Genomic DNA, 25,839 nt, shown 5'->3' on the forward strand with positions numbered 1-25,839 from the left:
ATGTAAAAAATACTCAAGTTTTCTAATAATGATATAACATTAAACTAACTTGCAAAAATCATAAATGTCAGATTAAGGGTTGATAGGACTACACACCAAAAGGAATTTTCATTCATTATAGGTGAATGTATATAGGGTCAACTTTGGAAGACAACTGAGTCTCACCTAGTAATATTAAGGTAACTTTGCAACAGCTATTTCACTCCTAACATGTATACCCTAGGGAAACACTTGTACTTATGTACAGAGAATTACACAGAACATGAATATTCAGGAGAGAACCGTCAAATTATTAAACACACCATTGACAACCCAAGTCTATCAAGAGATGAAACAGCTTTTAAAGTGGCAACCCAACAATAAAACATTACACAGACAAGGGAAAAAAATAAACCTCACATCAATGAGAATGAATCGTGAATATAAATTAATACCTATTTTAGAACGACCAAAATCCAGAACCCTGACAACACCGATTGCTAGCAAGCATATGGAGTGACAGGAGTTCTTATCCATTGCTGATGGGAATGCAAAATGGTGTAGCCACACTGGAAGAGAGTTTGACAGTTTCTTTACAAAACTAAACATATACTTATCATATGATCCAGTAATCACCGTCCTTGGTATTAACCCCAAAGGAGTTGAAAACTTATGTACACACAAAAGTCCCCCCCACCCCCGCCACCTCACCACCTATACACTGAGCCCACACAGAGATGTTTATGTCCTTTAGGAGGTAAATGAATAAACTGTGGTACATCCTGAAAATAGAAAACTATTCAGCATTAAAAAGAAATGAATTATCAAGCCATGAAAAGACATGGAAGAATCTTAAACCCATATTACTAAGTGAAAGAAGTCAGTTTGAAGAGCTTGCATATTTTATGATACCAAATACATGACATTCTGGGAAAGGCAAAACTAGGGAAACGAAGAAAACATCCGTGGTTGCCAGAGACTGGAAGTGCTGGGAGGGAATCTAATCACTGAACATTTAGAACAAACATGGATGATTACCACGGAATTGAAAACGATGAACCCCTTAGCTACTCCTGCATGCATGGGAAAAAGCAAACACTGCTTCAACTGGAATAAAATATTTTAGACTACTCAGGTTTCATTGATACTGCTGGAAAGGGACTATCTTTGAAAACTATGACTTTGTTTACGATTTGCAGTGCACTATAAGCTGTAGTGGCCTACAGAAAAGTAAGATAAATGTGTAAGTGTAATTCAGTGAAGTATAAATATTTTCCACGTAACTATTCCAAGTTTTCTTAATCACTAGGTCCTTCATCTTTTTAAGCAAACTTCACAAGACAACCTGTATTTGCAAACATAAGAGTCTATCTTGGTCAGTTTGAATTTTGCTGTTCAGGCACAGGGCTAAAATTAACCATGATCTGAAATTATTAACACATTCTCCAAGAAGCTAACCTTCTTCCAGGAAGGCTGTTAATCTCAGAAGAGTAAATCCTTCCTGTTTGTGTTATAATAGCTATAAAATGTGGCTAGTATTTCCTGCCTTCCTCAAGAAATGGTAGTAATTAATTGCCGAGATACTTAAAAAATAAGTTATGTGGTTCTATGGATTAAAGGACAAACAAGTATTGTTATATTTGGGCAGTTTTTCCTCTAATGAACTCTCAGAATTTGGAGGTTGGTATCTTTCCAAAAATTATAAATGAGAAAGAAATGTGCTTGCTTTCTCAAAGGGCAGTTGAACTTTGTTCAGAATGCTTAAGAAAACATCCGGTGGGATGTTTGCTGATGGAGCTATGTCAACTCATCTTCAAGAGTCCCCTTCTAGAATAGTACAACCATTATGAGTCCAAATGCCATGAATATTTTAGCATCACTGAAATCTCATCTCCTAGTAGCCACAGTGCAGTCCCAACCAGCTACTGCTGGAGGTCTGGGCCTGTTTATTCAAGAGGAAACTGAAAGTTAAAGGATAATGTAAAATTGTAAGAGTTATGGTTAGGCACAGGAGCTAAACACGAGAGACATCTTTAGCAAATGGGAAACGTGTGTGTGTGTGCGCACTCACACTCAATTCTCTTCCATTAAGAATCATTTAAATATTGAACAGTCAGTAAATAAAAATGTCTAAGAAGATTTTTCCAGACGAAAGCTGAGCCATAGCATATTACGGCATTTGCTGGAAGAGAGGAGGTTATTACTTGGCCCAGAGGTACTGTCCCTTCTTCCCCATGTCTCATCCCCCTCCAGGGTTGAAGCAGCAGGCATTTTTCTGACAGAGAGATTCAGAGACAGGAACAAAGGTCATGAATGTGTGACTCTACAAAGAGCGGAATTCAAAAGGAGATTACTCGGATATTTCTTCTGTGCTTTTGATCTCTTAATCAAATTATATGTAAAAAGTTACATGGTTCAGGCATTCTAAAAACAGCCTTGATTTATTTTTCTTTATTTAATTCCTTTCAGCAAATACTGTTGACAGCCCATTTTGAGAAAGTCTTCAACTGCAGACCAACCACAATCATAGAATGTCACCAGATTTAAATGTAAATCTGAAAAAATAAATATGCACCAGAAAAGTTAAGGTTATTCACTTAGTCACAGATAGTTATTGATCACCTACTATGTGCTCAGCGCTGGGGGATATAGTCATTGCACACATAAAATTTACAATCTCATGTGATGAGTTATTATTATAACCTCATCTAGCATTATGCAAGTATGTGTTTAGTAACTCTAAGTGCTCTGCAAGAGAACTATGGTAAAGAGTATGTGGCAGATGGATCTTGATCCAGACAAGATATCAGGGAAGGCTTTCAAAAGAAGTGATGGTCGAGCTTATATCCAAGGATGAACAGATGTTATCTTGGCAGAGGATAGAAGATAAAGTGGTGCAATAAAGATAGTTCTGGGCATTTTCATTTTTTTCAAAATTGAAAAGCAGTGCAGACTCTGCTTCAGAAGAGTTTTAAAATATACCAACCCAAGTCACACGTCCTTATAAACTGAACTGAATGTGCTCTAGGCTGAGAAAGACTGAGGGCAGGACCCCTACCTAAGCAATGACTGTTTCCCTGCCAGATGCCAGCTACATAGAGTGATTTGTGGAATGCTGAAGACCCAGGGGCCCTTAAATAACCTGACATCTTGTTGTCTTCCCATTCCACATTTCTAATGGCGAGAAATTCCTGCCATTAATTTCATTCCTTTGGATTACACAACCTCAATACTAGTAGGGCACTGTCTCTATAAAGCCACAGAGGCTCGTCCTGACTTCTCAAGATCCCGCGTGATCTGGCCCCTGACGTCCTCCTGCCAAGCCCCAGCTCATGTTCCTGTCTCTGCTCTTCCGTGCTCAGAACAACACAGTCAGACTAGCCTCTTACATGATCTGAATCACCATGGTCCTGCTCACCTCAGAGTCTTCACAGACTCCCTTCTCTTGTGCTGCTGCTGCTGCTAAGTCGCTTCAGTCATGTCCGACTCTGTGCGACCCCATAGATGGCAGCCCACCAGGTTCCTCCATCCCTAGGATTCGCCAGGCAAGAATACTGGAGTGGGTTGCCATTTCCTTTTCCCCCCTTCCCGTGTAATATAATACAATATAAATATGTTATATTTAGACATAACATATATACATATAATTATTTTATATAATATAGTTATTATTATATGTAAATAATATTATACTAATGATATCTATTATAACTGTATGATTATAATAGTAATATATTATGTAATATAGTAATATATAAAAGTAATATATAAAAGTAATATATTATGCTACTTAATGCAAATAGAGTCAGGAAGAAAATATATATAACTTTGCATCTCTGAAGCTTTTGTTGTTGTTATTCAGTCACCAAGTCATGTCCGACTCTTTGTGACCTCATGGACTGCAGCATGCCAGGCTTCCCTGTCCCTCACCATCTCTTGGAGTTTACCCAAGTTCATGTCCATTGAATTGGTGATGCCATCCAACCATCTCATCCTCTGTCACCCTCGTATCCTTCTGCCTTCAATCTTTCTCAGCATCAGGGTCTTTTCCAATGAGTCAGCTCTTCGCATCAGGTGGCCAAAGTGTCGGAGCTTCAGCTTCAGCATCAGTCCATCCTATGAATATTCAGGGTTTCTTTCCTTTAGGATGGACTGGTTTGATCTCCTTGCTGTTCAGGGGACTCCCAAGAGTCTTCTTCAACACCACAGTTCAAAAGCATCAACTCTTCAGTGCTCTGTCTTTTTTATCATCCAACTCTCACATCCATACATGACTACCGGAAAGACCATAGCTTTGACTATATGGACCTTTGTCGGCAAAGTGATGTCTTTCTAATACACTGTCTAGGTTTGTCATAGCTTTCCTTCCAAGAAGCAACCATCTTCTAATTTCAAGGCTGCAGATGCCATCCTCAGTGATTTTAGAGCTCAAGAAGAGGAAATCTGTCACTGCTTCCACCTTTTCCCCTTCTATTTACCATGAAATGATAGGGCTGGATGCCGTGATCTTGCTTTTTAAAATATTGAGTTTTAAGCTGGCTTTTTCACTTTCCTCTTTTACCCTCATCAGGAGGCTCTTTAGTTCCTCTTCACTTTCTTCCACTAGAGTGGTATCATCTGCATATCTGAGGTTGCTGGTATTTCTCCCAGCAATCTTGATTCCAGCTTGTAACTCATCCAGCCTGACATTTTGCATAGTATGCTCTGCCTATAAGGTAAATAAACAGGGTGACAATATACAGTCTTATCATATTCCTTTTTCTGAAGCTTAGTCTTAATTATATATTAAATATAGTTTATATATATATTATATAATATATATTAATAGATAACAGTATTATAATTATATTATTATGATAGATAACAATAACTATTAAAGGAAGGAAAGAAGAGAGGGATGGAGGGAGACAGAGACGTAAGAATACATATGTGGTCCGAGAGGCTTCCTGCCCATCAGCCTGCCTTTACCATTCCAAGTGGCTTAGCCAGGCATGGTTCTACTCCAGGGCATGTGGCCCAAGACTCTCCAAACCCCTGATTCAGCATTGGGCACATGGCTCAAAGAGATGGGTCAACTAATGTCCTTTCCAAGATTTCTTCTCCAAGAACATTTAGAAGAGATGCTCTTGCTTCTTTTAAAATCACAAGATGAAAGGGAAAGGCACATGAGATCTGTAGTCACTTTCATTTGCTAAGTAGAAGTCAGCAGCAGGAAGAAATCAGGCCAGAACTCAAAATGTAGCAAATTGAGACATGGAGACAGAGAATGTGTGGAAACAGATTGGAAGAGCGAGGGAGGTAGACTCTGTAACATCCTTTAGGCTTCTGATCCAGCCATGCATGAATGTTTGGCTTCCTACTCATAGAATTTTCTGTTATATAGATAAGTCCATTTGTTCTCAATTTAATTTAAGTAGGATTCCTGTTACTTTGGGGTGAGGGGGGAAAAAAACCCTGTCAAGTACAGTAGTGATGGCTCTGTTTAAGAACAGCCTAACCCTTCTCTCTATATAAATTAATACTTTGGCCTCACAACATTGTAAGTGCCAAAAGCAGTGCCCAGTGTTTGACAGCAGCCCAGTAAATATTGTGACTGGCTGATGACATAATGAATGACCTAATAGTAACTGTGAATATTTTCAAAGGCACAGCCAGAAGAAAGAAGTTGGGGAATATAATTTCAACACGACGTACAGAACTATTGCACAGCAGGCTCCAAGTTCAGCCTCAACAAGCGCAACAGGTGGACTATGAACCAATTCTGAGCAAGTTTCTGAATTGAAATCCTGATTCTGGGAAATATTGAAGGCAAAAGGAGAAGAAGGCAGCAGAGGATAAGATGATCAGATAGCATCACTGACTCAGTGGACATGAACCTGAGCAAACTCCAGGAGACAGTGAAGACAGGGAAGCCTGTTGTACTGCAGCCCATGGGGTGGCAAAGAGTCGACTTAGCACTCTACACAATTTAGCAACTGAACAACAACAACAACTGGATTGGGATGTAGAAGACCTGGGCTTAGAATCTCAGCTCTCCTGTTTATCCCCTGCTGGACCCTGGGCAAATTAATTCTCAGCTCCTCAGCTTCCTTATTTGCAAACTGCTGATGAGGAAGAGGATTGTAGAGTTGTTACTGAAAGGAAAAACGTGAAAATCAATGAGATGGTTAAAAAAAAAAGCATGTAAATCCAACCACACATTCCTTAGAGACACACACACATGCACTCACCCACCAGTAGAGTAGGTTATAATTTCAGAAGTAGGTTGCAATTTCAGTTGAACACAATGCTCCATGGGCAGTACTAAAATAAATGACCTGACATTCTGCCTGTGATGCTTGGAGGGTCATCTGGAAGCTTTTTGCTCCCTGGCCCCATGTTCTCATTCTGGTTTCTGATTGAGAAGTAACTATATTGTTATCCTGAGTTTGTGAATTGACTGAGATGGCAATCTCTTCTTCATTTAGATCTTGTAAACTCTACTTGAACATTTAGACATAAAAATCAAACAGTATTAAAAGATGACTTTAAATTCCAAATAATCTGTTTGTTATTTAAGGTTATTTGTGAATTGACTGAGATGGTAATCTCTTCTTCATTTAGATCTTATAAACTCTAGGAACATTTAGACATAAAAATCAAACAGTATTAAAAGATGACTTTAAATTCCAAATAATCTGTTTGTTACTTAAGGTTATTCGTGGATTGACTGAGATGGTAATCTCTTCTTCATTTAGGTCTTATAAATTCTAAGAACACTTAGAAATAAAAATCAAACTTAGTATTAAAAGATGACTTTAAATTCCAAATAATCTGTTTGTTATTTAAGGTATTTGTATGTTGGAGAGAATCTGACATATTAGTTTTGTCATTTTTAAGTGAAAGTTGCTAGAGAATTTTAGTCAGGAGTATTGGCATGACTAAGATAATTTGATTTATTTTACTGTTAAGCTTATTATATTAAACTAATGAGTGCTTTGTTACTTATTATCAGTGTGACTTCCAGTAAGTTATTCAAGATTTCAGTACTTCAGTTTCCTCAACCTGTAAAACAGAAATTAGAATAGTTTTTAATTAGACAATTGAAAGTTAAGATAGCTACCTCATGGGATTGATTTGAGAATTAAATAAATGAAAATCTTAGAATATTATCTGGCATAGAGTAAGCACTATATAAATATTGGCTGTAAGGTTTAGAAAGTTTTTGAAAGTTAAGCTCATAAGTGTACCCTGTCATATAGTTGAGTCACTTAAGAAAATCAAATGATTAAATTTATAAACACAGAAAAGACATTTAGAGGAGTTTAACTAAATTTTAAATATAGTTGATGGTTTAAGGTGATTTTAGTTGCTTCAAATTTAATTAATTTATTGGTATTTTGATACAGGTGAAATTGATCTTATTCTCATGGTATTCATCATAGATGTACAGAGAGAAGGTCAAGAACTATAGGTTGAATTGAAAAACTTAAAGATAGCCTAGTTTTTCAAATTTGTCAGACTTAATAAATTGAATACTCAGTTAGAGCCCAAGTGACTACTGAGGGCGTTTTGTTGTTTGGGGTTTTTTTGTTTGTTTTGGTGTTGGTTTTTTGCTTACCAAAAGTTATTTCTACCCCTAACTTTAAACGAATATTAACAAATAGCAGCTTCTATTAGTCAGTGTGAAGGTAAAATACAATGCTGCATTTTAGCATTTCTCAAATTATCTCCCAGTGTTAGGAAACTATACCATATGCTTCTCTTGAAGAATCAAGTACTTGTTAGCATATTGATAAAGATGTTTAAGGACTTCCCTAGTGGCTCAGCAGTAAAGAATTCACCTGCCAATGCAGGAGATACACGTTTAATCCCTGGATCAGGAAGATCCCCTGGAGAGGGAAATGGCAACCCACTGCAGAATTCTTGCCTGGGAAGTCCCTTGGACAGAGGAGCCTGGCAGGCCACAGTTCATGGGTCTCAAAAGAGTCAGATGCGACTGAGTGACTAAACAACAACAATAACAAATATGTTTAAATGTATTCATGCTAGTTTCTCAACATTATTTTCTCATGGAGCCTTTTATTTGTGCACATCCACCATCCATTTAGGACAGCACTTTGCAAACTTTAAGCCCTAGACCAACAGAAAGTTTATAGATCAGGCATGTCAGTGGGTCTCAGATGGTAACTTTTCTTTCATCCAGGAGTCAAGAGGGCAGGTGTCTGAGGGCTGAAGGATAGATCTAGTGGGGATGGCAGAGAGATCTGGTGATGACAGAGGAAGCCAAGGGGAGGGGATAGCACTGAGGCACATTTTGCTTGAGGACCCCATCTCTGGATATTGCAACCTGATTTTTTTTTCTGGTAAACACTCTCACGGACAAGATGACAGATCCAACCCTCCTCAGCCCTTCATCCTAATTTCTATCGCTCTTGGGCAACACATCTAAATTATTTTATTCATATTTTTTAATTAATAATTTTAATGATGTATCATTAAATGATGTGTCATTTCAGTGATGGTGTACAAAACTGGCAAAATCTTCTGCCTGCAGCTGTAAAATTCTGGTGCATGTGAGTTGAGCTACGACGGTGGAATCTGAGGACATCTTTGTCGAGTGTCCTCCTTGCTTTTCTGATGTTCTTGCTTTAGTCCCCAGGACATTCATCTTTGGGGGTTCTTGGGCTCCATCTGCATTTTGTTGAAGCCCCTCATGTGCATGCTGGTTATCCTGGGAAAGGATCAAAAGCCCTTTGCTCCTCAGATCCTAAATATGTCCAGGGAAGAGGGGTTATCTCCCCATTTACTTGAAGTCCTCAGCGCATCTCCTATCCAAATGTCTTCCACTTTAACTTTGCCAAACCTGGAAGCCGTCCCTTTTATCTTCTTGTAGAGGCTCTCCCCTCCCCCAGCCAATTTCTATTTTCTTTCTTAAGAGCTCCCATGATGCATAGTTGTGGGTATACTATTTTTTGAAGCATTATACTTTACAGAACAATTTTGGCCACAGTCTGTGTTTGCCAAACAAAATTATGCCTCTTTTAGTTCACAAGTATGTGTGTGTTCTTTGAAATTGCTCTAACTGCTTAATGCTGTGATTTTGTATAGTTGAGGTTAGCCATGGCAAATTATGGCCAAAAAAAGGAGGACTGTCCACTTGAAGGATTTTTGATCTATGTCTGTTCTTTAAAATTATTACTCATGATACTGTGACAACAAAAATGAGGTATTGCTAGAAAATCTGAGAAATGAGAGGCAGTCACAATCTTCATTGGAGAACTACATTTTAAACATTGAGAGTCATTTCATAAAGAATCTGAACAAGATTTCTCACTTTGAATGGCTATTTGGGGTCACATTAAAGGACTTTATAGTAGTCAATGTGTGTCTTTTGATTTATATGCTTGAGGCATGTGGACAACAAAACAAAATACAGACCCCTTTTTAAAAGAACTTGGTTTGAGGACTTCCCTGGTAGTCCAGTGATTGGGACTTTGTCTTCCAGTGTGGGGTGGGGTGTTAGTTCCAAACTTAGTGGGGGAGCTGAGATCCCACATGCCTTGCTGCCAGAGAACCAAAACATAAAATAGAAACAATGTTGTGACACATTCAGTAAAGACTTAAAAAATGGCCCATGTTAAAAAAAAAATCTTAAAAAAATAATTTGGGCCAAAAACAACCTAGGAGACAAAATTTGAGACTAACACCTTCATCTAAAATGACACATAGTAAAGGGGAGCAATATGAACCCCAGTGGGGCAGAAATTGACTCCTGTAAGGTGAAATAATCTCAGATGTTACAATGATCTGTAACTGTGTACAAACAAATTAAAATTTTGTGAGGAGAAGGAGAAGGAATTAAGGGGAAAAGTCTGAGGCTTTTTGCCAAGGGAGTGATGGAGAAAATAAGTTTGGGAAACACTAAACTGAGCCTTGTGATAAATTAGTGAAATTATTGAAAGTTCATTTCTACAACATTTATCAGTTCTTGTTCTGAAGTTTATGCTTCACAATCAGAATCTGCTGCCCGTGTGGGTCTTGTGTCTTTGATGTTAAAGACTTGGCCTCATTTCTCACAGCTATGAAATTTTTGGTATTTCTTAGATGGCATGTGGGGTGAGGGCTATATTTGTAAAATTCAAAATGACATTTTCCAGTGGTTCAGTTGACTGAACCAAATTTGACCTTTGTGTTGGCCTAAGAAAACCCTAAATGATGGGACTACATTGCCACATGTCACCACTCATAATTTGTAGTACTCAAAATTTGTAAGAACTCATAATTTTCATGCCTACTCAATCTTTAAGATCCAAATCAAGCATCACCCTGGTTTTGAAACCTAAACAGAACTTCAAGGTCCATGGAGTAATTATTCCTTCTTCTGAGTTGGCAGTATGGAGTACATATGTCAATTACTATGCTAACTATATTGCAGGATAATATTTGTTTCTTACTTTCTACATCAAGAGCTGCCACAGGTGAACAGCAGTGCTTGATCCATCTCTATATTCCTACACCCTTGCTGTGGTGATGGGCTGTGGTGTTGCAGCTCAGTGGTACTGGGGGTGTAGTGTGGGAAGATACCTGCCGTCCAATGGAAGTGGCAAGAAGCCATGATCAAAGATTCCCTTTGGGGTTTTCTGCAAAATTTTTACAGGAAAGCCCTCTCAATTAAACTGTTTCAGTGTGCAAACTGTAGCAATTACAACCCTGCAACATTTATTGGCAAGTGACATTGCTAATTTTTTCATGCTGTGTTTAGATTCCAGTGTATTTTTTTCCTTATCCATCTCTGTTCCTATAACCAGGTCAAACCAGAAATCTAAAAGTCAAACCAGTCTCCACACACATCAGTCTCTTTTCGACCAATTTAATATTTATTTAATCCTTCCTCAACTTCCAGTGTGACAGAAACAGCTGCATAAAAGGACACCCCTTCACTGATTGAAGCATTAGCTATGCTATACATACAAGGACATTGTTTATTTCCAGCTCTGCAGCAGGAAGAAGTGGGCATTTTGTGTTGCCATTCAGTAACGTTTGGAAAGGAATGGACAATGAGTTCAGAATGAAACTGTAGGCATTTTCGTTGCACCCAGGAAGGCAGAATACAAGATATGAGCGTATATTAACTAGACAGCTTATGTAGTAATAAAGGGGTTTTGTTTTTTTTAATTGAAGACCCACTCATTGCTTGTCTAAGATTCTTCCATAAAACACTGCTGCCCTTGGTAATTCTGTATGAGGGCGTGAAAAATAGAAGAGCTATTGTTTACTTAATTATAATACTATTCATGCCTACCTAAGTCACCTCAGTTATGTCAGACTCTGCAAGCCTGTGGACTATAGCCCACCAGGCCCCTCTGTCCATGGGATTCTCCAGGCAGAAATTCTGGAGTGGGTTGCTATGCCCTCCTCCAGGGGATCTTCCTGACCTAGGGATCGAGCCCACATCTACACAGGACAGGCAGGTTCTTTACCACTAGTGCCACTTGGGAGTACTATTATTACATGGTGATTACTAGTTTTTTGAAAATACCAAAGAGTGCAAAAAATAAAATATAAAACATCTGTAGTTAATGATGATAATATGTGATGATAATAACTTATCACACATACATTATGTAATATGACAGTGCTCATTATTATATAGTTATCTCCTTTATTTTTTACAAAAAGTAGTTTCAAAGTGATCATACTTTCCAAAACTATTCTTTCCATTTTTAAACAATTATAAACATCTCCAGATATCCATTTCCAAATCACACTAGTTTTTAATGACACTAGTATACCATTCTCATCTATAAAGTATATTTTATTTTTGCCTATTTATTTGTTTTTATTAAGATATAGTTGATTTACAACTATACTGTGGAATTTATATGAACAGTCTTTCATTTTTTAGCATGGTACTTTTCAATTTTTAAATTATACCTAACACTTTAAAGAACTATAGCATAAATCTTAACACACTGTTTTTTTTTCTCTTCTGATAAATTCCAGGAAGCTAAATTGCTGAGTCATGAAGTGCAGACATTTTTAAGTCCTCTAATGGATAATGCTGAATTTCCCTTCAGGAGAGTTGCATCAATTCACAGGCAAAATGTATTAAAAGCAGTCTTTTAAAACCACAGTGTGACCTACCTTCACAACATGGCACAGATGTGGGCTTCCAGGCCAAACCACAGCAGATTGAATGGCTTGGTATGTGGCAACGAGGAAGGTTCTCTTGGTGGAAATGTTTGAGGCCAAGTTACAGAGTAGCTCCTAGCAACAGCCTGGATTTAGAGTGCAGACCACAAGTATTCACGCCTACCTTGCCTGCTGGTCACAGTCACATGCTGGGGTTTTTTTTGTTGTTATTTTTTAAAAATTTTCCCAGCCAGGTTAGCACTGTCATTTTCAGGATCACATGTTGATTCTGCAGGACAAAATCAGCAGAACAGAGAAGGAAACAAATAAAAACACACATAGAAAATCTCCAGTGAATCTCTGAGCCTGGATTCTGAAAGATAACTTCGCAAAGTATGCCTGCCTATGTAGATGCTCTCGGCACCTACATGTCAAGTAAATTTTAATCTGGGACCGTGGAAAGATCTGGCAACCTAATATTAATCTTGGCAGTCATTTTCTCCCTCAGAAATGATATACAGAGGAAGTATCTGCCTTGGACTTGGTAATGCCATTCCTTCCCCAGTCCTCAGAGCATTTCACATAGGTAACAAACAATCATTCACTAGTGTTAAGCAGTGCTAGTGGTAAAGAACCCACCTGCCAATGCAGGTAGATGTAAGGGACATGGGTTCGATCCCTGGATTAGGAAGATCCCCTGGAGGAGGGCATGGCAACTCACTCCAGTATTTTTGCCTGGAGAATCCCATGGACAGAAGAGCCTGGCGGGCTACAGTCCATGGGGTCACAGGTCACAACCGAAGCGACTTAGCACACAGCATGCAGTGTTAAGTAGTGCCTTCATCTCCATATGTTTTATCCTGATAGAAACACGTTTTCCAATTGGTGACAATAAGGAACTGTCCAAATGGGGAGAATGTCCAGTAGCAGAGACCTGACTTGCTTGAGAGTTAAGGTCATCATCAACCTATGGCCCATGGGTCTTTGTGCCAGAGAGGGTATTCTGATAGAAAATGGTAATGAGATACCGCTGGACCTCAATCTATAGAGTCCATCAGCCCAGTCATCCTGCACAACTCAATTTATAGACAGAACCCATAAAATTTTGCAGTCAGGAAAGAAAGCTTCAAAGAGTTTCATGTCTTCAAAGGATCAATTTTCACAATTAAGCCCCCAATTTAAGGCAGCAGAATATATTTAGTGGGAATGCGGCCTGGTAATTATCTGTACAAAATAAGCAGCTCTCAGCCCAAAAAGGAATTTGCACGTGCACACTACTGTTTGTATAAGCAGCCTTCTGTTTTGCACTTGAGGCCATATACTGTGCAGACACGGCTCCTTAAAACATTGTGGAGCCACTGTGATTTAGCCAGTTGGTATTCACCTCATGTCAGCAATTAGAGTTCAACTGCTGACCTAGGGGCAAATTCAAGTTCTTTACTGTCTTAGAGCTAAATATGTGTATCTTAAAAAAACAGAGTAATTTAAAAATGGATAGGTTTATAGTTAAGGTATTTGGGGAGAAACATCCAAAGTTAATGATGAAATATCATGAGATGAGTATTTCTTGAGAATACTCAAAAAATCCAGCCTCTGGAATAATACATTTTCCTGATTTGATTCAAGTTCACAACTTACATCCAACTCTCAAATCACCTAAATCTAAAAACAGTTGTTCCTTTACACTCTGCTTCTGAAGGAAATGGCAACCCACTCCAGTACTCTGGCCTGGAAGATTCCATGGTCTGAGGAGCCTGGTAGGCTACAGTCCATGGGGTCGCAGAGTTGGACACAACGGAGCAACTTCACATTCTTTTTCTTTCTGAAATGCTGAGCTAAGAGTCCTGCTGTGGACACCTAGACAATGCTTAATGAAAATTTGTTGGTTCAGACCTGGAATAAGAGAATAAAGTGTAAAGAGCAGAAATGACCAAGAATGGCTCATTTCAGACAGTCACAGGGCACAAGTGGCCTCCCTTTGTGCATGTTGAAGAGGTCCGTCCTAAGGCAATCCAGACCACTGGACTGGTAGTCCTCCCTTCATTTTGTCACATCAGTTTTGCTTTTCAAAAATCAAGAATCTATTCTAGAAAACATCTTCATAGTGTAGATGGCACTCTGAGTTTTCTTTCTTTAAAAACCTTCACAGTTTTTTAAAACCACAGAAGATAAAATCCACAAAAATACGTCTTAGCCCTTGAGGCCCTTTATAAACGAGTTCTACTATTGCCTAGCAAACCTAAGTTCTTTATGCGCTTCCTTCTCATCATGTGAGAAGTTTGTGGTTTACACACACCACTTTTTAAAAAGTTATCCAGATTTAAGCAGCTTTATTTCCCTGCTGGAAACTTGGCAACATATATGCCAAGTTTGCACATTTAGGATGTACTTTAAAAAAAAAATCTATGGAAATAATGACTGATTTAAAAGAATTAATATATCCACTGAAGCTTAGCTTAACAACACCGAAGCAGCAGTGGATTAGGGACAGGAGGATGGTGTAGGAATACTGTAAATCTTTTTTAAGCAAAATGACTCTACAATAACGGAGACAGTATATTTTCTTAGAAAACAGTTTTATTTAATAGTTTCTTGAAATTCTAGTGACAGATCTGACTGTTCACAAAGTAGATTAAAAAGTGATAAATGGGAAAAAGCAAAGATAATAGCTAACAGAACAGGGCACTAAAATTTATCATCAGTAATAAGTTCAGCTCATGAATCAAGATGTTAATGCTCTATATCATAGAGAAAGCAAATAGTGTGACTTATCTGTTAATTCTGACACAAAGCAAGAGAACTTCATGTGTCTTTTCCAAGATATTTCTAATATACTTTTCTTCTAAGTAGCTAGAACAAATCATATGATAAATGGTGGGAGCAATAGGGTTTTTTCCCCCTGGAGTAAAATAAGGGTTCAAGGGGTAAAATGAGAGTACCAAGAAATGAAAGAAACATGTTCTTTATTAATTCAGAAGACAGAAAAGGACAGTAAGTATAGAAAGACAAGTTTCAGATCAACATCATCTAAGAAAGTATACGAAACAACTAAAGTTGTCTAACAATGAAACTGACTCCTTATGAAGTTTATTTTCCATCACAGATGATGTGCTGTCAAGCTCTAGCAGAATCTAGATAGCCATTTGTCAAGGAAGTTTTATGACAGCATCTTGTGTTTCATTTTCTGCATATTTATTGATTGTTTTTATATACCAAGTATACTGGTTTATTAGTACCATGTACTTAGAAAGGCAAATCCATTTTGCATCACCACTTTGTCATTGCTGAATACCACATCCTACAGTACTGGGGAAGGTAGTCAAGCTCAGGCTTGACCTCTGTTAACCCTGAAACTCTTGCCAGTGCTAGCAGCATTGGGCTACCCATTCAATACAGAGCAGTCAAGACCTGCCTTTGGAGCCACAACATGATATAAGTCAAGGAATTGACAACTTAATAGGCTAACACTCTCCATAATCCTCTGGTACCACTGGTGTCTACCACTTCTTTCCCGTTCATCCTTGGTCTCACCTGATTAGAAACCTAACAACACAGTGACCATATATTTTGCTTGGAACAATGCTGAATTATACCTGTTGTCATAATGTGATAATTAATAGAGCCCACTTTCACTTTCAAATTCATCCAGTTTGAATAACAAATTATATTGTCACCTACCTGTGACTAAGTCCTGGGGTAACTACCGGTAGTTACCACTTTGCCTGATATTATGTTAATGGAAACTCATACATGTGAGTACTGTTTGCTGAAACCATGTAGAAGAAGGAGACTGTTTGGGAATGCACGGGGGTCACTGAACACAATGCCACGCAAAGCGAGGGCTTCCAGGACTTGTGTGCTTTCTGAGAGAATATTTCTGAAGCAGTCATTTCTGACCATTTCTGAGATTGCAAATCTCCTCTATCCTGTACTTTAGATGTTCCCAAGTATGTGACATACCAAGGAGGCTTTTCCAATTAGGAAGTTAAATATTAGGTCTCACACTACAACCGTTATTTTGCAATTGGCCTTTCGTCAGGAACAACAAGAAACCCAGGCATCTCTGGGATAATAGGTCTTCTTTGAATTCACTGTAGTTAAAAATACAGTTTGGTTTCCCTGTATTACAGATTCCTGTGTCTACAAAAAGCTGGCTTTCTAGGGTACCTACAAACTCCCTTGGGCAAACACCTAAGCCAATTAAAACTTCCTGATGCCTGCATGTCATTGTAATGTTGTGTCCCATTAACCAATGAAGGGTTTACTCTATTAATTCCTGCCTTGGTAAAGATCAAAGTTAGTCTGTAATATATTTGGATGATATTCTAATATACTGTTCAGACTTTCTTGCCAAAATTCTCAGTTTACATACAGCTCAGTTATCATCATTTTTAAGCTAATCCTAAGCAAGTTTCTACCCAGGCAGTAGAGTTCCAGAACATAGTTTGTCCTGGTCATTCATTAGCACCTGTGTCTACCCTCTTGGAACATCAGACTCCCTGTGCTCGGTCGCTCAGTCATGTCCCCTCTTTGCAGCCCCATGGACTGTAGCCAGGTTCCTCTATCCACGGAATTTTCTAGGCAAGAATACTGGAGTGGTTCGTCATTATCCTAGTCCAGGAGATCTTCCCGACCAGGGATCAAACCCACATCTCTTGCATCTCCTGCAGGCAGATTCTTTTACCCCTAGGGCCACCTGGGAAGCCCTTAGACTGTCTAGACTAATATATTTGAAGTTTCTGTGGTTTCAGCAAAACTCCATATGTTTCAAGTTCCATTTCCCCAGCATTTATGGCTCCATTAATGAACATAAATGATAAATCCCAGTAGAAACTTGGATCTTTTAAAAAGACTCAAGTACCAACTACCTTACAAGAAGCTCATCCCAGATATGGTAATGAGTGTTCTTAGAGGATCATTACTTTTACTTCATCATGCTACATTCATAATTCAGTCATTCAGTGATTGAGGTTTGAAGCAGATCTGACAAATCCAGAAAATCTCTTATGGTGTGAAATGACAACTCTTTTTTTGGATCAAGTAGATCTAGATTTGTTTACTTCAATCTACTTTATCTAAAGCCCCTTTGCCTAGAAGCAGTTTAATGCAAAATGTGGTCAACAACCAAATCTCCTAAAAACCATTGCTCTTCTGAGTTTTTCACCATCTTCTTGAAAGTCTTAATTTCTTCTGTCATTCTCACACAGGCTTTTCAAGATTTTTATTTTTTTTATTTTATTTTTTTTTCTTTTCAAGATTTTTAAAAACTAATTTGTTTATATTTAAATCGAACTTAATTTTCATATATATTATTTACAGGATTTCAAAAATAAAAGCATTCTTTTGTTTCCTTGCAGGTATCTTTTCCTTTTTGTAACTTTTGAGGATTTAATAATACACTACCTAAATTAAGAAAGAGGATTTGCCCAATTTTTAATTATGTTATTGTACTTATTTTTGTTGCTTCAATAAATCCTTAAACAATCACAAGAGACTTGTGGAAGTTCCACCATCCACAGAACTCTTCCCTCTGAAAGTTCCTCACAACTTATCAGCTGAACTTGGAATCACATAGACAAGGCTAATGCTGTCTTGGAACATCTCTATCTATTATTTCCAAATTGAGTCAGTATCTGGTCCAAGTAGTTAATATGTTATATTAAACTTCACTACACTTCTCCACTGAGAGTTTATCATTCTTAAAAATCTTAGCTTCCATGGCCACTAATGCATCCTTAACACTATTTGCTGCTCAGTCACTAAGTTGTGTCTGACTCTGCAACTCCATGAACTGTAGCCCTCCAGGCTTCCCTGTCCTTTGCAATCTCCTGGAGTTTGTCAGAGTCATATCCATGGAATCAGTGAAGTCAGTGATTCTATCCAACCATCTCATCCTCTGTCGTCCCCCTTTCCTCCTAACCTCAATCCTTCCCAGCATCAGAGTCTTTTCTGATGAGTTGGCTCTTCATATCAGGAGGCTAAAGATTGGAGCTTCAGCATCAGTCCTTCCAGTGAATATTCAGGGTTGATTTCCTTTAGAATCAACTGATTTGATCTGCTTGCTGTCCAAGGGACTCTCAAGAGTCTTCTCCAGAGCCACAATTCAAAAGCATCAATTCTTTGGCTCTCAGCCTTCTTTACAGTCCAACTCTCTCACTTGTACATGACTACTGGAAAAACAATAGCTTTGATTATGTGGACCTTTGTTGGCAGAGTGATGTCTCTGCTGTTTAATACTATGTCTAAGTCTAAAACTCAGCATTCAAAAACCAAAGATCATGGCATCTAATCTGATCACTTTACGGCAAATACATGGGGAAACAGTGGAAACAGTGACAAACTTTATTTTCTTGGGCTCCAAAATCACTGCAGATGGTGCCTACAGCTATGAAATTAAAAGACGCTTGCTCCTTGGAAGGAAAGTTATGACAAACCTAGACAGCGTATTAAAAAGCAGAGACATTACTTTGCCAACAAAGGTCCATCTAGTCAAAGCTATGGTTTTTCCAATAGTTATGTATGGATGTGAGAGTTGGACTATAAAGAAAGCTGAGCGCTGAAGAATTGATGCTTTTGAACTGTGGTGTTAGAAAAGACTCTTGAGAGTCCCTTGGACTGCAAGGAGATCCAACCAGTCCATCCTAAAGGAGATCAGTCCTGAATATTCATTGGAAGAACTGATGCTGAAGCTGAAACTCCAATAGTTTGGCCACCTGATACAAAGAGCCAACTCATTGGAAAAGACCCTGATGCTGGGAAAGATTGAAGGCAGGAGGAGAAGGGGACAACAGAGGTTGAGATGGTTGGATGACATCACTGACTCAGTGGACATGAGTTTGAACAAGCCTGGGAGATGGTGAAGGACAGGGAAGCCTAGCGTGCTGCAGTCCATGAGGTCACAAAGAGTTGGACATGTTGACAACTGAATAACAAGTTTGTCATAGCTTTTCTTCCAAGAAGCAAGCATCTTTTAATTTCGTGGCTGTGGTCACTGCCCACAGTGATTTTGGAGTCTAAAAACATAAAATCTGTCACTGTACATAACACACAATCCAATGTATCAATAAGGTAATACCGTCAACATAAACTATAGGTAGGTGGACACGGATGGAATATCAGGAGAGATGCTGATTTTTGAAAACTTTTTGTTGTAGAGCTAAAAGGAAGAACTCAGTTTACTCAGCAGTTTTCCTTTGTTATATGAATATATTTTGATGTAATAATCCTGTGATGTAGATATTTTTATTATCCCAATTACTAATTTTCCTAGTACTAATGAAGAAATTGGGACTCAAAGAAGTTAGGGCATTTGCCTATAGATTTGTTCAGTGATGTTACTTTTCTCAGTTTTATTCAACCTACATAACTTCTACTCATCACCATTGCATCATCTGCCATCCACTGATGCTGCCCCCAACACACATTGCTGGAACAGCTGCTTTCTTTTGCTTTTAAAATGTGTTTTCTAAACATCTTTGACTTAGCACCAGTGAGGTTTGGCTCTGACCACATGCTGAGCCTTTCTTCTGGATAGTATGCTAAGCTCTTAGCACATCCTACATCTTTCACTCAGCTCTTAAGCATTTCTCTAACCTTCACTAAAGTCTTCCGCTTCTTCAATCCTGATTCCTGGCTTTTCTGAAGGGTTTAAAGATACAGGAACCAGGATCCAACCCAAGAACAGGAGGGTTGAGTAATTAAGGTTTAACTTTAATGAAATGAACAGAGTGTATTTAAATATCTTCAGGGTACAAACAGAAACTGACCTCATGTTCTCTGATGAATTGTATTGGTATATATGTGTATAAATATACACTTATACTCTAGGAGTAGCTATATAAATATACATACATCTATTTTAGGATAAGAAAACATTTTCAGAAAAATAAAATTTAAGGACCCATTGCTTTCCCATGTGTGACTTGGGCCTCTGGGGAGGCTTGCCATCTCTTTCATTGTCATCCGGGTTTATAGACCCCCCCATAGTTAAAGACATTTCTTTATTTTGGAATTTATTAGTTCATGTGTGTAATCAAAGGTCTCAGGGCTCTTTATAGAGTACTATTTTTCCTTAAGACAAAATGAGAAGCAACTAAAGTAGCACAGTGATGACAATAAACCTCAATCTAGAGTGATCCCCAGTCAATTTAAATAAAACTTCCTGTCCCACAAATTTCTTTAGGCCAAGTCTTGTCTAAACAGAAGGTTTGACCTTTCCTTCTTCCTGTCCACTTTCCACTCACTATGATACAGTTTAAGACAACTGGATTGACATTGTAAATTATGTCTTGAAGTTGTAGTTGCAGATAAAACAAAAAGCAAAACACACGTATCCCTGTGAGTTCTTCCTGAGAACTGGTGGATCATCTCTCTACCCTGGTCGAGTTATAACAGTAGATAGGGTCAGAGTAAGGAGTATATAAAATGTGCAAATGTTATTGCCTCTGCTTTATGGGTCAGTGTGATTGAGCCTCAGCCTCTCCCCTGCAGTACCACTGCAATAGCAAATGGTGAGAAGTCAAGAAGAGGCTCCCAGGGACTTCTCTAAGCCTGCATCTCCCGTGAGGTCCAGACAGCTAGTTGAAAATAAGAAGCAGTCACTTTTCAATCAGTTGTGTTTTCAGCACTACATAAAACTGATTTAACTGATTCTTGCTCAGGGAGTTGGCCAAGCCATTTAGCTGATTTACCATGGGCTTTTGATTCTAAAGTGAAGTCTGAAAATCATTTAAACTTACTAAAGAAAAAGAGAAACAAATGTTTATATAGTTTATCCTTGCTTGGCTTGTAGAACAGGAATCACTTGTCTGATCCTGTGCACCCTGCTGAATGTTCTTAGGTACCAAAGAAGAAAAGTGGGTTTCAAAAAAATGACAAAAATGTACTCAGAATTTTGAACACTATGCATTTCACATCATCAAAATCTCTGAAAGCAAAAAGGTATTCTCGTTTTTTCAATCCTTTAAAAGAATTACAGATTTATATAAATGAGGTACATTATTTACCAATAATAATGTAATGACTTCAATCAACAGTAATGATTAATGCCTTCTGAAGTATTTCCCAAGCATTCTAAAGAGTAGTCACTCCTAGTACATAAATATTTTGAAAACATATTAGGAACAATTTAACATTTTTTAAAGTAAAGAGAAATGACATTTTGACAGAAGCACCCTGGAAATTCACATCCTTCTCCTTTTTTTTTCAAGTGGTGGATTATACTCCGATATGAAATCCCTGTGGCCAAACCAGATTTTTCAATGTTATTTATGTACGTATCCATACAGTGCCCTCACATCCTTTTAATCTTTGCTGAACAAATTAAGAATTAAGTTCAAATATATTTACATGAGTGTTATTATAAATGAATAATTTAAATGTTCTTTAGATTATACACCCTCACCACAGACACTTTCCTGAACATGATACATTTATTATAGTACTTTTACATATATAAGTGTGATTTTAAAGATCAATACAAGTACTCCAGTTTTCTATATAACTTTCTATATTAACAATTATTATTATCATGTACAGCTTTTGTTGTTGTTGTTAACAATATAATGTGATTTGGGCTCCTTCCCATTGCTTAGGACTAGCTAAGTCTAAGTAGCTGAATATGAATTCTTCCATCTTCATTGCTCATACCTTCCAAATCTCTCTTACTATGCTCTGTTTGAGGTTTTTTCCCTGTATGATAATATGACATTGCTCTGACTTTGCTGCCTAGTCAACCTCATACACAATTAGAGGAGCTCTTGGGCCACATTCACACTGTCATCTGTCTCCTGCATGTGACTACCTCAATGGAGCTGACTTTGGGACAGCTTTGTTAGCATCCTGATGACTGGCTTGTTCCAAGATTTTGTGTTTGGTAACCTAGTCCTATGGGCAGAGGAGCCTGGTGGGCTGCCGTCTGTGGGGTCGTACAGAGTCGGACACGACTGAAGCAACTTAGCAGCAGCAGCAGCAACCTGGTCCTACTGACACAAAACTGAGCCTAGAATGTAGCTGATGCTGGGAAAATGCTTCAGGGACACCATCCACAAAGAATTTTCCACAGAGGGCCATGTAGCTCTCAAACCTCTTCCTGTACTTGGCTTTTGATACACCCTTAAATTACTAATTAAAGGGAGGGTCAAACAGACATGTGAATGCCTCTTCCATGCTTTTGATAAATAATTACTGAGCAATGCTATCGTACACGCTACAAGGTGGGGGAAGAACATTAATTGAGCACCAAGTGCCTTACCCGAGTATGACTATCATCACTACAATCCTATAAAGGAGTTGGCTCATTCATGCTTAGAGATGGGTGAACTGAGACTGAAAGAGGTTATAAATAGCCCTGGCACAGCTAGTAATAGCGGTGTTAAGATTCAAATCTTAGGATCACCTATTCTAAAATCAACACTGTTTTTATGCATACTATTCCAAAGGTTAAAATACATATTCTCCACCCTACTGGACTCTGAAAAATTTGTTAAATGACAGCCCAAGAACTAAACTATAGCACATAAAAAAAGACATAGTATATGCCAAAAAGTAATCATGAAATTAAGTGTAAGAGATGGATATAATAGGATAAGTGCTTGAGAGGAGAGGTTAGTGGAATTTGAAATGATCAGAAACAAGGTGGGAGTTGAATGGGATCCAGAAGCAAAGGGTATTGGAAAGGTAACTGTACTTAAAGGTAATGCAGACTGAGAAGAGGGACATAAATTCTAATAAAAGTGTGATTGAGAAAAAAGTTATAGAATCAGCAATAAGTACTTCTCCTTTGCGAGACAGCGAACAAGACACACTAGCTGAAGAAAAATGTAAAAGAAGAGTAATGTAAGATTTAATTTAAAAAATCATGTTGCATTTGGATATGTAAAGCTTTTAAGAGCTAATAATAGTTTGTACACTATTCATTAAGAAAAATAAAATAGAGGAGGGACCATTGAAGATCTGTGAGTAAGACAATGCCACGGTGAGAATAAAACTGAAATTAGTCTGCACTAACTGTGCAAGATACCACAGAAGGAAAAGAAAACTGAAGGAAGGTGAGAGAAATTAGAAAGCTGGTGATCATATACATACACACACACACACACACACACACACACACAAGTTGTAGTGGTAATAGCAGGCAGTTAACAAAAAGCTTAAAGAACCCATGAAATGTTTCAGAGAAGCATTCACTTTGATAAAGACACATGGTCCATTCTTAAGGGTATGAAGTTAACATAAGCAGTTTTAGTCTGTGTTTTATTTTTAATTAATTTTCACATATGTTAATTGAATATTTCATTAACGCACAATGAAATAATACATTATGCTAATGATGGACTAATTACAAACTGAAGACTATTTTTAAGTCTTTCCTTGAAAGAGGTACTTTTTCTTAATTGATCTTTCTGGAGGGAGGACACTAGAATTAAATGTCATGTAGCAATATTAAATTTGATGAAAAATATAATATCATCAGTCTTTAAAAGTAAAACTTAATGAACATGTTATTCTTATTTTTCCATTGTCACAGATACTTAATTTTGTAAAATATGAGCCTATTTTTAAACTTCTAAAATGCCAACTAAATGATTTTGCAGCAGAATTTGGGGGGTGGAATAATAAGTGGGTTGTTTGACTTGCAATGTTAAATTGTGGGTTCCCATTTATTTCACTAAAAGAGAAATAATATTGATTTTCAAATATAGTAATAATTCTTATTATCAAGAGAACCTTCCCATATGTAACTAACACTGTAAAGATATGTTCCTGAATCTACTTTGTAAGGCTTGTAATCTTTAAATGTATTTCATGCTCTTATTTATGAGCTTCTTATCAGAGTGACGCTCACATTCTAAATAAGATTTGTAATTTAAACTTCTCTAAATGTGACTACACAGAGTTGAGGCTACATGATCAGAAACAGGCGAATGTCTGCTTCCTTAAAATTTCATCTAAGAGTAATAAGATGTGTGTCAGTGATGAATCTTAGCCAAATTTCTGGGTAATGTTAAGTCTCAATTTATGTAGAGCTACTTCATTAGATAAGCAGCCTTCTTAGAAGCCAGACCTCCCAAACCAGTATTTGCAATAAAGAAAAAAGAGCTGTTAATAGTAATTCTCTCATTGTTGATGGTGGTAGAATTATCTGTTTATATTTATTTTGATTTTTCTATTTTGAGAGGACCTTTTTATGACCACCAAAGCCAGAAGATATTTCTTATATTAAAATGGAGTTTAAAGGGATTTTAAGAGTTAAGAAGTAAGTAGCATTTTCTAATTTCCCTTTTCTAAAAGGTCTGTCATCTAATATATAAGCCTGGGAGTTAAAAAAAAAAATCCTTTCGTTTATTTTCTCACCCGTTACTGTTCTGGATAAGAATAGCCAGTAATAATATCATGATGATGATTATAATTATAGTCTAATAACTAAACTCAAGAATTTATATAAATGTATGTGTATTTATGGGACTTCCCTGGTGGCTCAGTGGTAAAGAATCTTCCTGCAATGCAGAAGATGTGGTTTTGATCCCTGGGCCAGGAAGATCACCTGGAGAAGGAAATGGCAACCCACTCCAGTATTCTTGCCTGGAGAATCCCATGGATGGGGAGCCTGGCTGGCTACAGTCCATGGGGTTGCAAAATAGTTGGACATGACTTAGCGACTGAACAACAAATGTGTTTATATATATATATATATATACTTATGTGTGTGTGTGTGTGTGTGTGTGTGTGTGTGTGTATAGGGGTTGGTGTGTGTGTGTGTACATATGTGAATAAAAAGTAATATTGTCAGTTAGGTGAGAAGATAAGGAACAGTGAAATAATCCACCAACCCACTTGAAATGTTACCTTTGACTAAGGAGTGTGAGGGAGATTAAATCTGTATATAACAACAAGAGGAAAACCACTCACCTGTAATGATAAAACCAAGATATAATTTTATGTAAGTGATTTCTAGTCCCTTCCAATAATGACTCCTAGAAATCAGTTTCCTCCTGTCATGTTTTTCTAATCCTACCTACAGTTTCTGCAATCCTGATGCTTATCTTTATGATGCTCTATTCTAAAATACAATAATTATTGGCCCAGACATTACAGTTGATAAAATTAAATTTATTATACCACATTATATTACACTGTAATATATACTGCTAGATATGGGGGAAGTACATTCTCAAAGGCCCTAGCAGGGAAACTCCCGTACATTCTTCCTTTTTCTCCACAAGCTTGATTCCATCAAATATACCCATGGATGTAGAGACAGCTGCCTGAACCTTTGTTTTTTGTGTTTTTTTTTTTTATTTCAAGATTTTTTTTTTTTTTTTCCCAGTGGTTTTTGTCATACATTGATATGAATCAGCCATGGATTTACATGTATTCCCAATCCCGATCCCCCCTCCCACCTCCCTCTCCACCCGATTCCTCTGGGTCTTCCCAGTGCACCAGGCCGGAGCACTTGTCTCATGCATCCCACCTGGGCTGGTGATCTGTTTCACCATAGATAGTATACATGCTGTTCTTTTGAAATATCCCACCCTCACATTCTCCCTCAAAGTTCAAAAGTCTGTTCTGTATTTCTGTGTCTCTTTTTCTGTTTTGCATATAGGGTTATCGTTACCATCTTTCTAAATTCCATATATATGTGTTAGTATGCTGTAATGTTCTTTATCTTTCTGGCTTACTTCACTCTGTATAATGGGCTCCAGTTTCATCCATCTCATTAGGACTGATTCAAATGAATTCTTTTTA

This window comes from Cervus canadensis, chromosome 12 (assembly GCF_019320065.1).
Source record: "Cervus canadensis isolate Bull #8, Minnesota chromosome 12, ASM1932006v1, whole genome shotgun sequence".
NCBI classification, from domain to species: domain Eukaryota; kingdom Metazoa; phylum Chordata; class Mammalia; order Artiodactyla; family Cervidae; genus Cervus; species Cervus canadensis.